At 42.8% G+C, this 13,242-nt stretch overlaps 1 protein-coding gene across 3 annotated transcripts in view; it reads left to right on the plus strand.

Annotated features, from left to right (window-relative positions):
- The window catches only part of LOC126295284 (procollagen-lysine,2-oxoglutarate 5-dioxygenase), a 508,510-nt gene that overhangs the window by 86,214 nt on the left and 409,054 nt on the right, over positions 1 to 13,242 (plus strand). The window lies entirely within an intron of this gene.

Genomic DNA, 13,242 nt, shown 5'->3' on the forward strand with positions numbered 1-13,242 from the left:
CTGTTTTTCTTTCAATTACCGTGTTGTAGTGCATCATGAATTTTTGCCTAAAGATCGTACGGTCAGTAAGGAGTATTACCTTGAGTTAATGCGCCATTTGTCAGAAGCAATAGCAAATTGTGGAGAAAGTTATTCCTGTTTCCGAAACCGAAGAGACCTATGAAAGAACGAAGATTTTCAACTGAGGAAATAAAAACTGCATCGCTGGAAATACTCATGGCTATACCGAAAAGTGTTTATGATAAGTGCATCGAGGATTGGAAGAAGCGTTGGCACAAGTGTACTGTACCTGAGGCGAATTTCTTTGAAGGGGACAACATGAATACCGATGAATAAATAAATATACTTTCGTAAAAATGTAAGCTCACCTTACTTTTTGAACTCACCTCCAATATTTCGTAACTATTTAGAGTGAAAACACTTGCAACTCCTTTTTACAGTAAACTACATTATACACTCAGGATGTTAAAAAATCAGTCATGTTGTGCCTATTATATTTTTCTTTCCTAACGTCATCGGACCCTTTTTTCAATTTTATAATATAAACTAATTTCTTCAGAAAAATACTGTTATTAGTAAACGTGATACCGCGCCGATAGACCTGTTGGTAATTAAAATGATAGATACACGATCCGCAAGAAATGTGCAAAACATGACATGAATAACGGTATGAAACAGTAAAGCAAAGGCCCAAAACTAACAGAAATCACGGGAATGGGGAGTTTGGGTGGGGAGGTTCTTGTAATTAATGTCTTCAGATACACTAAAACCCTGAAAATACCGAAGTACATGGGTTTTCACCAGGGACTTCAATGTAAGTTATAGAATGCGGAATGTACTTTTAAAAAAAATCACAGCTATAGATTATACAGACTGTGTGATGTCATCATATTGAAACCCAAAGTGTCGATCACAGATAAAGGTGTTAGAAAATACATTCCGAACAGATGTTTTGACAGTATGTCACTGAGTTCATAGGCCGAAGCTAAGGGCGCCCCATACTTTCAATAATATTGTCAAACTGTCAATAAATTGACCATCTAAGGCGGGTATTGAAGTATTGTCAATCTTGGAACTATGGATGAGCAGTATTGATGGAACTCAAAAGCATTCTCAGTATTGTCAATAGACACTGACCGTATGAGGTCAAACATTGAGTGTTTGACAGTATTCGCCACGCAGAATTTAACAGAATTTCAGGAACGAGCCACGCAGCGTTATTGTGCATTGTTTATCTTTTCAGTTCGCCGTTGTGTATAGCATACTTTGTATCCGATTTTTAATTTTAAGAGACCTATGCAAGAGCAATAATTCTATACTCCACTTCTGGATGGTTAACGGATGATTATGGTATTGCTTACTTCATTAATTTGAAAATGTTGTTTAGAGTGTTGTGTTACATAGCAGTTTTGAAAAACACTACCATTTTGAAAAATACGTCATATATTTGTTAATTTAAAAATGTTTGACGTTATTTTCACGAACAGATCCATGCCAGGCAGATACAATTGTTTCATAGGTTTCCATAGAATTTTACTAAATGTGCTTGCCGATATTATAGATCTTCGAGCATTAGAATAACCTGTCTGTCGCCAGATATCTCGAAGTTACTCCTAATGTCTTCTCGAATGCGATTGTCCCTCTCATTCACGTATTTTGCGTCTCTATTTTACCTTATGTCAACACTGGTAATGTATCGTAGGATGCAGAACTCATCAGAAAATCTGATTTCAGTCAGTAAATTAGCATGTGACCAGTGACTCCTTTTTTCAACCAATCTCATCAGACCATTTCGTATTTTTCGCTGTTTTCTGTTGCTTGCAAATTATAACTAATACGTTTACAGCACAGGCTTTCTTTAGGGTCTTCGACGTCTCAATCTTGTAAAATTGCTTTGTCAACTGACAATTTTTGTCATTGTTACTGATAGTGCGAGGTCGCTTCAGTATATTGGTGGTTTGACAAACTAGTATTGTCAGCAAATATTGAATGTGTGCAGGCCCCTTAAGCAGTGATAACGTTACAAGTAGATACGAATGGCCTTCCTGTGTGAGAGTATTTATTTGTATCTAAATACTACGCACTGAATAATAAGTATCTAATAATAATAATATCTATCCCGTAAAAATACGATGGTCTGTTTATCTAAACTCAATGAAAGACGAAGATTTCTTGTATAGTCCTGTATAGCCAAAAGGCAGTTCTCCAGGCTGTGTCCGGTCTTGTGCCATCCTCTTCAGGTCTGCATCATTTCCTCTTCCCTTTAGGTCGTCTATCATCTTGTATATTCTTCTTTCTCTCAGTCTTCTCCCGCAAACCAGCCCTCCCAAAGCATCTACTAGCAAGCACTCCCTTCTCAATGTATGTACCAACCAGTTATCTTTCCTTTCTCTTACAGCCTTCAGCAGACATTTTCTCTCTCCAACCCTTTCCAATAGTCTTTCAGTACTCACTCTTTGCATCTGGCTTTATTGTCTCCATTCTCCTCTCATCCACATCTCAAACGCTTCTAACCTTTTTTCATCCTCTTGTCTCAGCATCCACGTTTAATCCTTCATCTAATTTGCCACAAAACAGTCTGCTCTTTTGTTGAATGCCTTCTTCGCTATGACAGTTCGAGTTTTCACCTCCTGGTGACATCTCAAGTCCTCAGTTACTCTTATTTCAAGATATTTTTAAATGCGCTTACTTGGCTAATGGTAGATTGTTCTATTTTAATATTGGACAGTCTGCGTCTTGTACTAGTGGCCATACTCTTTGTTTTTGCTGTGTTTATTTGTATCCAATATTCCACACGAACTTCATTCAGATGTTTCAGCATGTTATTCACTGTCCGCTCGCTTTCTGCCTCTAATACCATACCATCAGCAAATCTTATACATTCTGTTCTCTCTCCACCAATACATATTCCTCTTTTTCAATGTAAGCCTTTCGCAAAAATCTCCGCAACGTGTGCGTTAAACAACAGTGGGGAAAGGCAACAACCTGGTCTAACACCTCGTCCATTGCTGCTTCTTTCTGACGTTTCATTTCCAATCCTTATCCTTACTTTCTGGTATAAATATAGATTCTGTATCAGTCGTCTCTGTTTTCAATCTACTCCTTTCCTCTCCAAAATATTCGTCAGCTTGTTTCACTGACCTCTGTCAAAAGCTTTTTCTAAATCTATAAAAACAGCAGAGATTTCTCTACCTTCTTTCATATACATTACTGGCCATTAAAATTGTTACACCAAGAAGAAACGCAGATGATAAACGGGTATTCATTGGACAAATAAATCATACTAGAACGGACATGTGATTACATTTTCACGCAATTTCGGTGAATAGCTCCTGGCATATCAGTACCCAGAACTACTACCTCTGGCCGTAATAACGGCCTTCATACGCCTGGGCATTGAGTCAAACAGAGCTCGGATGGCGTGCACAGGTACAGCTGCTCATGCAGCTTCAACACGGTACCACAGTTCATCAAGAATAGTGACTGGCGTATTGTGACGAGCCAGTTGCTCGGCCACCATTGACCAGACGTTTTCCATTGGTGAGAGGTCTGGAGATGGCCAGGACAGCAGTCGAGCATTTTCTGTATCCAGAGAGGCCCGTACAGGACCTGCAACATGCGGTAGTGCATTATCCTGCTGAAATGTTGGGTTTCCCAGGGATCGAATGAAGGGTAGAGCCACAGGTCGTAACACATCTGAAATGTAACGTCCACTGTTCAAAGTGCTGTCAGTGTGAACAAGAGGTGACAGAGACGTGTAACCAGTGACACACCATACCATCACGCCGGGTTATAGGCCAGTACCGCGATGACGAATACGCGCATCCAATGTGCGTTCACCGCGATGTCGCCAAACATGGATGCGACCATCGTGTTGCTGTAAAAAGAACCTGGATTCATCCGAAAAAATGACGTTTTGCCATCGTGCATCTAGGTTGTCGTCGAGTACACCATCGCAGGCGCTCCTGTCTTTGATGCAGCGTCGACGGTAACCGCAGCCACGGTCTCCGAGCTGATAGTCCTTGCTGCTGCAAACGTCGTCGAACTGTTCGTGCAGATGGTTGTTGTCTTGCAAACGCCCCAATCTTTTGACTCAGGGATCGAGGCGTGGCTGCACGATCCGTTACAGCCATACGGATAAGATGCTTGTCATCTCGACTGCTAGTGATACGAGGCCGTTGGATCCAGCACGGCGTTCCGAATTACCCTCCTGAACCCACCGATTCCATATTCTGCTAACAGTCATTGGATCTCGACCAACGCGAGCAGCAATGTCGCGATACGATAAACCGCAATCGCAATAGGCAACAATCCGACCTTTATCAAAGTCGGGAACGTGGTGGTACGCATTTCTCCTCCTTACACGAGGCATCACAACAACGTTTCACCGAGTAACGCCGGTCAACTGGCGTTTGTGTATGAGAAATCGGTTGGAAACTTTCCTCATGTCATCACGTTGTAGGTGTCGCCTCCGGCGCCAACCTTGTGTGAATGCTCTGAAAAGCTAATCATTTCATATCACAGTATCTTCTTCCTGTCGGTTAAATTTCGTGTCTGTAGCACGTCGTGGTGTAGCAATTTTTATGGCTAGTAGTGTAATAGCCGCTAGATGTCAGTTGTCTTCTGTTTAGCTTGGTAGCCGTCATATGTTTAAAATGGCTACTCCGAAGCAGGAATTAATTAGTGTTCTCGAGTTTGCGAAGTGCAGTTCCGTGATTATGGTGCAAAGACTTTTCAGTTTGAAGTACCAAATTGATCCTCCGAATGGGTGGAACATTCGCAGATGGTATCGACAGTTTCTATATACAGGACGTGTATGTAAAGGAAAGAGTCCTGCCCACCCTCGTGTCCCTGAATAAAATGTTGCACGAATTCAAACTGCTTTCCAGTGTAAACTTTCAAAACCAACTCGTCTTGCCAGTCGGGAGTTACAGCTGGATACAACAACAATTTGGCGTCTTTTGAGACGTCGGTTGGTTACGAAATCGTGCAAGTTACAGCTGTTACAAGCTCTGCGTCTTGATGACAAACGCAAATGTGTGGCATTTTGTAACGAGATTCTTGATGCTACTGACAATGACAACACTTTCGCACAACGCATCGTGTTCAGTGATGAAGCGACTTTCCATGTTAGTGGTCAGGTAAACAAACACCATTTTCGAATTTGGGTCCTTTGGAACCCACATGCAGCCGTTGAACATGTACGAGATTCGCGCAAAGTGAATGTGTTTTGGGCGATATCCCGATCATCTGACGGAAACACAGTTAACGGTCAGCAGCATCTCTTTATGTTACAAAACTGGTTGTTTCTAAGGCTGCACGAAGACAACTTCATTTTTCGACAAGATGGGACACCCTCTCACTGGGGAATATCTGAATGAAACTCTACCGAACCGTTGGATTGGCAGCATGTCTCGTCTGGGCTCCACAGTCACCGAATTTGACAGCCTCTGACATCTTCCTGTGGGGTTTCGTTAAAGACAACGTCTGTGTACCACCACTCCCACAGAACCTGGAAGACTTAAAGAACCAGATCCGTGTTGCCATGACATCAGTGACGGAGGACACGTTTGCCCGAGTATGGAAGGAATTTCAGTATCGATGTGATATTGTTTGGTTTGCTGATATAGGACATGTTGAACATCAGTAATCTGAACCTGGGAGGTTCGTAAATATGTTCGTAAAGTTTCATATTCGTGTGTCTTAAAGTTTAATAAATGAATAAATTCGAAATACGTACATTCTTTTTGAAACACGCTGTATAAAGAGTTGTTGAATTTGTACCAAAGTTAGTATGTAAATGTTAACGAAGTTGCTGATTAAGAATGTTGTTCTTGTTGTTGTTGTTATGGTCTTCAGTCCTGAGACTGGTTTGATGCAGCTCTCCATGCTACTCTATCCTGTGCAAGCTTCATCATCTTCCAGTAACTACTGCAACCTACATCCTTCTGAATCTGCTTGGTGTATTCATCTCTTGGTCTTCCTCTACGATTTTTACCCTCCACGCTGCCCTCCAATACTAAATTGGTGATCCCTTGATGCCTCAGAACATGTCCTACCAACCGATCCCTTCTTCTGGTCAAGCTGTGCCACAAACTTCTCTTCTCCCCAATCCTATTCAATACTTCCTCATTAGTTACGTGATCTATCCACGTTATCTTCAGTATTCTTCTGTAGCACCACACTTCGAAAGCTTCTATTCTCTTCTTGTCTAAACTATTTATCGTCCATGTTTCACTCCCATACATGGCTATACTCCACACAAATACTTTCAGAAACGAATTCCTAACACTTAAATCAGTACTCGATGTTAATAAATTTCTCTTCTTCAGAAAAGTTTTCCTTGCATTGCCATTCTACATTTTATATCCTCTGTACTTCGACCATCATCAGTTATTTTGCTCCCCAAATAGCAAAACTCCATTACTGCTTTAAGTGTCTCATTTCCTAATCTAATTCCCTCAGCATCACCCGACTTAATTCGACTACATTCCATTATCCTCGTTTTGCTTTTGTTGATGTTCATCTTATGTCCTCCCTTTAAGACACCACCCATTCCGTTCAACTGCTCTTCCAAGCCCTTTGCTCTCTCTGACAGAATTACAATGTCATCGGCGAACCTTAACGTTTTTATTTCTCCTCCATGGATTTTAATACTTACTCCGTATTTTTCTTTTGTTCCCTGCATTGCTTGGTCAGTATACAGATTGAATAACATCGGGGAGAGGCTACAACCCTGTCTCACTCCCTTCCCAACCGCTGCTTCCCTTTCATGCCCCTCGACTCTTATAACTGCCATCTGGTTTCTGTACAAATTGTAAATAGCCTTTCGCTCCCTATATTTTATACCTACCACCTTCAGAATTTGAAAGAGAATTCCAGTCAACATTGTCAAAAGCTTTCTCTAAGTCTACAAATGCTAGAAACGTAGGTTTGCCTTTCCTTAATCTAGCTTCTAAGATAAGCTGTAGGGTCAGTATTGCCTCACGTGTTCCGATATTTGTACGGAATCCAAACTGATCTTCCCCGAGGTCGGCTTCTACTAGTTTTTCCATTCGTCTGTAAAGAATTCGTGTTAGTATTTTGCAGCTGTGGCTTATTAAACTGATAGTTCGGTAATTTTCACATCTGTCAGCAGCTGCTTTCTTTGGGATTGGGATTATTATACTCTTCTTGAAGTCTGAGGGTATTCCGCCTGTCTCATACATCTTGCTCACCAGATGGTAGAGTTTTGTCAGGACTGGCTCTCCCAAGGCCGTCAGTAGTTCTAATGGAATGTTGTCTACTCCCGGGGCCTTGTTTCGACTCAGGTCTCTCAGTGCTCTGTCGAACTTTTCAGGCAGTATCATATCTCCCACCTCATCTTCATCTACCTCCTCTTCCATTTCCATAATATTGTCCTCAAGTACATCGCCCTTGTATAGACCCTCTATATACTACTTCCATCTTTCTGCTTTCACTTCTTTGCTTAGAACTGGGTTTCCATCTGAGCTCTCGATAGTCATACAAGTGGTTCTCTTTTCTCCAAAGGTCTCCTTAATTTTTCTGTAGGTAATATCTATCTTACCCCTAGTGAGATAAGCCTCTACATCCTTACATTTATCCTCTAGCCATGTCTGCTTAGCCATTTTGCACTTCTTGTCGATCTCATTTTTGAGACGTTTGTATTCATTTTTGCCTGCTTCATTTACTGCATTTTTATCTTTGATTAAGAAAATGATATTTGATTAAGAATATGATATCAAAAAGTGTTGTCCATGGTGAGAGGTAATGCCTGTGATTTCGTATTCTCGGCAAACTCTTGATACGCAGTATCTCGGAATATTGAATTTGCTATGGATTTGCGAGACGCGATGTCCCATTTGTCTAGCTCCCACTACGATTCCGCGCTCAGTCTGTTAATTTCCGTCGTGCGGCCACAATCGTATCGCACACCTTTTCACATGGATCGCTTAAAGGGGGGGAGGGGCAAAACCTCATTAGGAGGCAGTTTGAGACTGATTTTTATGGGTGGGCAGAATTAATTGAAATTTAATCAACTTTTTACATAATTTCCTTCCTATTTCGAACAGTTTTTTTTAATAATTTCAGCCAAAGATAACGAATTAACGCTGTGACGTCCGCTGAAGATTGTGAGTATAGCTCTCCAATTACGTGCAGTGTAGCCATTCCGATTTTCATCTGAAATCAAAAAAGTTTTATTTTTACATTAATAACTTATTTTCCAAGAATATGAACCCCAATGCTGGTGAAAAACATGAAAATTATCATTTTTGCGGGCGTTGGAACAATGTACTTCGATTTTAACGATATTTTCTGTAATTATGCATAGAAAGATATCCTTACAATCCTGATATCATCTCACAAGTTGGTTCATATAATTCGTAATTATATAAAGAATCGTACCATCAGTTTTTTTATAACGATCGGTTGTATACTTTTTGAGTTAGTGTGTTCGTAAATGTGAAAAAAGTCATTTCGAGATAAACACGTTTGAAAAATGAATTCTCGAAAACTAGAAATTCACGGAAGTTAGCAAAAATGTAAAATGCTTCCCGATTAATCTGTGTTTCCAGCACTACACACTAATCCTTCTTCTTCCTCACAGGCTTCGTTTTACGCTTGCAGCGGTGCTTTCCGAGCTTTCCGATCTTCTTCTGTTCCAATGAATTACGTCAATTCTGCCGGTTCACGCGCTGGTTATCCATTTGTTGGGCATAACTGAAGCTTTGCGTGCTTACTACGATTCCTGCCTCGTTCATGACCATCAGAAGGGCTGAATTTCCTTCATTGGATAAGCCTGCTGCTAAATAAGATGCCAATTCAACTACTTTTAGTCCTGAGTGCAAGTGTTTAGGAGCTATTCGCCAAATGGTGGAATTAAAACTTTAATTCGCAATTTGTGTGTGGCCACCTAAACATCTCTCCAGTAATTCATCCATTAAATAATCTTTTACCTGTACCCGATGTGCACTAGATTCTGTGCTCATAAAATCTAAACGAGTGCGAACTTCGCCGTGAAATTTTGACATCATATTCTTGGATACCAGAATGAGATCTTCACTCTGCAGCGGAGTGTGCGCTGATTTGAAACTTCCTGGCAGATTTAAACTGTTTGCCGGACCGAGACTCGAACTCGGGACCTTTGCCTTTTGCGGGCAAGTGCTCTACCAACTTTTTTTTTAGTCTAATTTTGTTCGCTTTTGTTCGTTGCATCTGCTCAGGGCGGACGTCGCAAGACATCCGTTTAGGTTCGTTGTTGATCGATTAACTCAGTTTTTTTTTTATTACAGAGGGCAGCTAACCCTCTGACTGAACACGCTGAGCTACCGTGCTGGCGACCAACTGAGCTACCCAAGTGCGACTCACGTTCCGTTCTCGCAGTTTTAGTTCAAACTAAAGTGCTTGGGTAGCTCAGTTGGTAGAGCACTTGCCCGCAAGAGGCAAAGGTCCCGAGTTCGAGTCTCGGTCCGGCACACAGTTTTCATCTGCTAGGAAGTTTCATATCAGTGCACACTCCGCTGCAGAGTGAAAATCTCACTCTGGAAATATCCCCTAGGCTGTGGCTAAGCCATGTCTCCGCAGTATCCTTTCTTTCAGGAGTGCTACTTCTGCAAGGTTCGCAGGAGAGCTTCTGTTAAGTTTGGAAGGTAGGAGACGAGGTACTGGCAGAACTAAAGCTGTGAGAACGAGGCGTGAGTCGTGCTTGGGTAGCTCAGTTGGCAGAGCACTTGATCACGAAAGGCAAAGGTACCCAGTTCGAGTCTCGGTCCGGCACACAGTTTTAATCCACCAGGAAGTTTCTTATTCTTGGATAGTTAAGCTGACGATTTATGCAATAAAAAATAATGGAATCTTTTGAACCTCCTGATGTGGTTTCCCCCCTTAAGTACAAATGTCGGCTCCGACAATGCACTGTCATTTTATGCGTCGTAAACGCGATACTACCCCGTTATCATGGTTTCGTCACGACAGAGTCACAAAAACAATATGTGAGAAACGTGCCGTTGTACGATTCACTGTCCACCGTCAACTATCGCCGAAAGTACCATATCTAATTGAGTCTGGAAGGACACCACAGCACACAGTATTGGGCAAGTGTGCACCAGCGCAATCTACACATTTCGCAGAACTGTCGTTGGAACGCGCATTTTTTTTTCTGTTGTGCCCAGGTTTTTTGAAGCGAGTTGGTCCAATGTGCGGCGCCCAGGAAATTAGTAGTTGAGGTGAATGCGAGGGACCAGATCAAGAGCAATAGCTTTGCACCGCTCTGTACAGGACAGCATCGTTTGCGAACAACGCCGCGGAGCTTCCGACATTACGCACTAGATCATTTATACTCTTGCACCTATCCGCTCTGCATTTAATAGCGGAATCCCCGTTGCACTCTTAATGTTACCACTCTTGCTTTTAATTTCACCGCCGCGCGGGATTAGCCGAACGGTCTGGGTCGATGCAGTCTTGGACTGTGCGGTTGGTCCCGGCGGAGGTTCGAGACCTCCCTCGGGCATGGGTGTGTGTGTTTGTCCTTAGGATAATTTTGGTTAAGTAGTGTGTAAGCTTAGGGACTGATGACCTTAGCAGTTAAGTCGCATAAGATCTCTCACACATTTGAGCATTTAATTTCACCAAAGGTTGTTTTGACGTTCCTGTATGCTGAGTCAATCCTTCCGACAATAATTCCTTTTTCGATTTTTTCCCACATTTATCATGCAGCCATTTCGTCTTAGCTTCAAATGGTTCAAATGGCTCTGAGCACTATGGGATTTAACATCTGAGGTCATCAGTCCCCTCGTCTTAGCTTCCCTGCACTTCCTGGTTGTTTCATTCTTCAGCGACTTGTATCTCTATGTTCCTGAATTTCCCTGAACATTTTTGCATTTCCTTCTTTTGCCTATTTCTGATGTTACCCATGATTGATTCGCAGTTACCTTCTTTGAACCTACACTATGTGATCAAAAGTATACGGACACCTAGCTGAAAATGACTTACACGTTGGTGGCGCCGCCCATCGGTAATGCTGCAATTTAGTGTGGTGTTGTCCAACCTTTAGCTTTGATGACACCTTCCGCTCTTGTATACATATGTTCAATCAGGTGCTGGTAGTTTTCTTGGGGAATGGCAGCCCATTCTTCACGGGGTGCTGCACTGAGGAGAGGTATCGATGTCGGTCGGTGAGGCCTGGCACGAAGTCGGCGTTTCAAAACATCCCAAAGGTCTTCTATACAATGCAGGTCAAGACTCTGTGCGCGCACAGTCCATTACAGGGATATTATTGTCGTGTAACCACTTCGCCAGAGGCCGTGCATTATGAACAGGTGCTCGATCATGTTGGAAGATGCAATCGCCATCCCCGAATTGGTCTTCAACAGTGGGAAGCAAGATGCTTAAAACATCAATGTAGGCCTGTGCTGTGATAGTGCTACGCAAAACAACAAGGGTTGCAAACCCCCTCCATGAAAATCATGACCGCCTCCGAATTTTACTGTTGGCACTACACACGCTGGCAGATGACATTCACCGGGCATTCGCCATACCCACACCCTGTCCATCGGATCGCCACATTGTGTACCGCGATTCGTCACTCCACACAACGTTTATCCGCTGTTCAATCGTCCATTGTTTACGCTCCTTAATCCGAACGAGGTGTCATTTGGCATTTATCAGCGTGATGTGTGGCTTATGTGAAGACACTCGACCGTGAAATCCAAGTTTTCTCACCTCCCGCCTAACTGTCATAGTACTTGCAGTGGATCCTGATGCAGTTTGGATTTCCTGTGTGATGGTCTGCGTAGATGTCTGCTTATTACACATTACAACCCTCTTCAAATGTCGGCGGTCTCTGTCAGTCAGCCGGCCGCGGTGGTCTCGCGGTTCTAGGCGCTCAGTCCGGAACCGCGGCACTGCTACGGTCGCAGGTTCGAATCCTGCCTCGGGCATGGATGTGTGTGATGTCCTTAGGTTAGTTAGGTTTAAGTAGTTCTAAGTTCTAGGGGACTAATGGCCACAGATTTTAAGTCGCATAGTGCTCAGAGCCATTTGAACCATTTGAATCTGTCAGTCAACAGACGAGGTCGGCCTGCACGCTTTTGTGCTGTACGCGCCCCTTCACGTTTCCACTTCACTATCACATCGGAAACAATGGACCCAGGGATGTTTATCAGTGTGTAATCTCGCGCATAGGCGTATGACACAAGTGACACCCAATTACGTGACCACGTTCGTGGTCCTGAGTTCTGCGGAGCACCCCATTCTGCTCTCTCACGATGTATGATGACTACTGGAGTACCTGGCAGTAGGTGCTCCTATTATGAAAAACGTATGTTGTTCTGTTGTCCGGATACATTTGAACCCGACGCTGTTGCCTAGCGGTTCTAGGTGCTTCGGTCAGGAATCGTGCTGCTGCTACGGTCGCAGGTTTGAATCCTGTTTCGGGCATGGATGTGTGTTATGCCCTTAGGTTGGTTGGTTTAAGTACTTGTAAGTCTAGGGGACTGATGACCTCAGTCCCATAATACTTAGAGCTATTTGCACTTATATAAAGCTGGGCGACGTTTAGCAAATACTGATTGTGTCTGGTACTATAAGACGTGAAATGGTTTGTGTTCAAGCAATTTCCTGAGGATTTAGCATATGTAGTACGCACGTGAAAATGACTAACACACGAACGTTTCATTGCGTTCAGATATACACCAAGAAAGTTTTCGCCACATTTCATGTAGTATTAAATTCAAAAATATTTCATGCGTGTTTCCGTAAAGCACAAAAAGCAACTCTCGTACGTTTACCCAATTTTTAACGGAAAACTTTTTATTTTAGTGCACATAAACTAAGGGTAATGCTGATACATGGCGAAACAATGGTCTTGTTGGGGCGGTTTGCGGGTTTAAATCACCTCGGGGTATGGTGCTGGCAGCAGTCCACATACGCAGAGGTTTGTTGGTGCATGTCAGGGTACGGTGCAGTGAGTAAGTGTGCAGACGTTTTCAGACGTGCTAATGGTGACTGTGTGTCGAAAATGGCTCAAAGAACACATACTGATGACGTTGTGAAGGGTAGAATACTAGGGCGACTGGAGGCTGGTCAAACACAGCAGGTCGTAGCACGGTCTTTCCGTGTGCCACAAAATGTGATCTCAGTATTATGGCAACGATTCCAGCAGACAGAAAACGTGTCCAAGTGCTACAGTACTGGACGTCCACATTGTACAACACCACAAGAGGACCGATATCTCATCATCAG

This window comes from Schistocerca gregaria, chromosome 11 (assembly GCF_023897955.1).
Source record: "Schistocerca gregaria isolate iqSchGreg1 chromosome 11, iqSchGreg1.2, whole genome shotgun sequence".
Classification (NCBI taxonomy): Eukaryota; Metazoa; Arthropoda; class Insecta; order Orthoptera; family Acrididae; genus Schistocerca; species Schistocerca gregaria.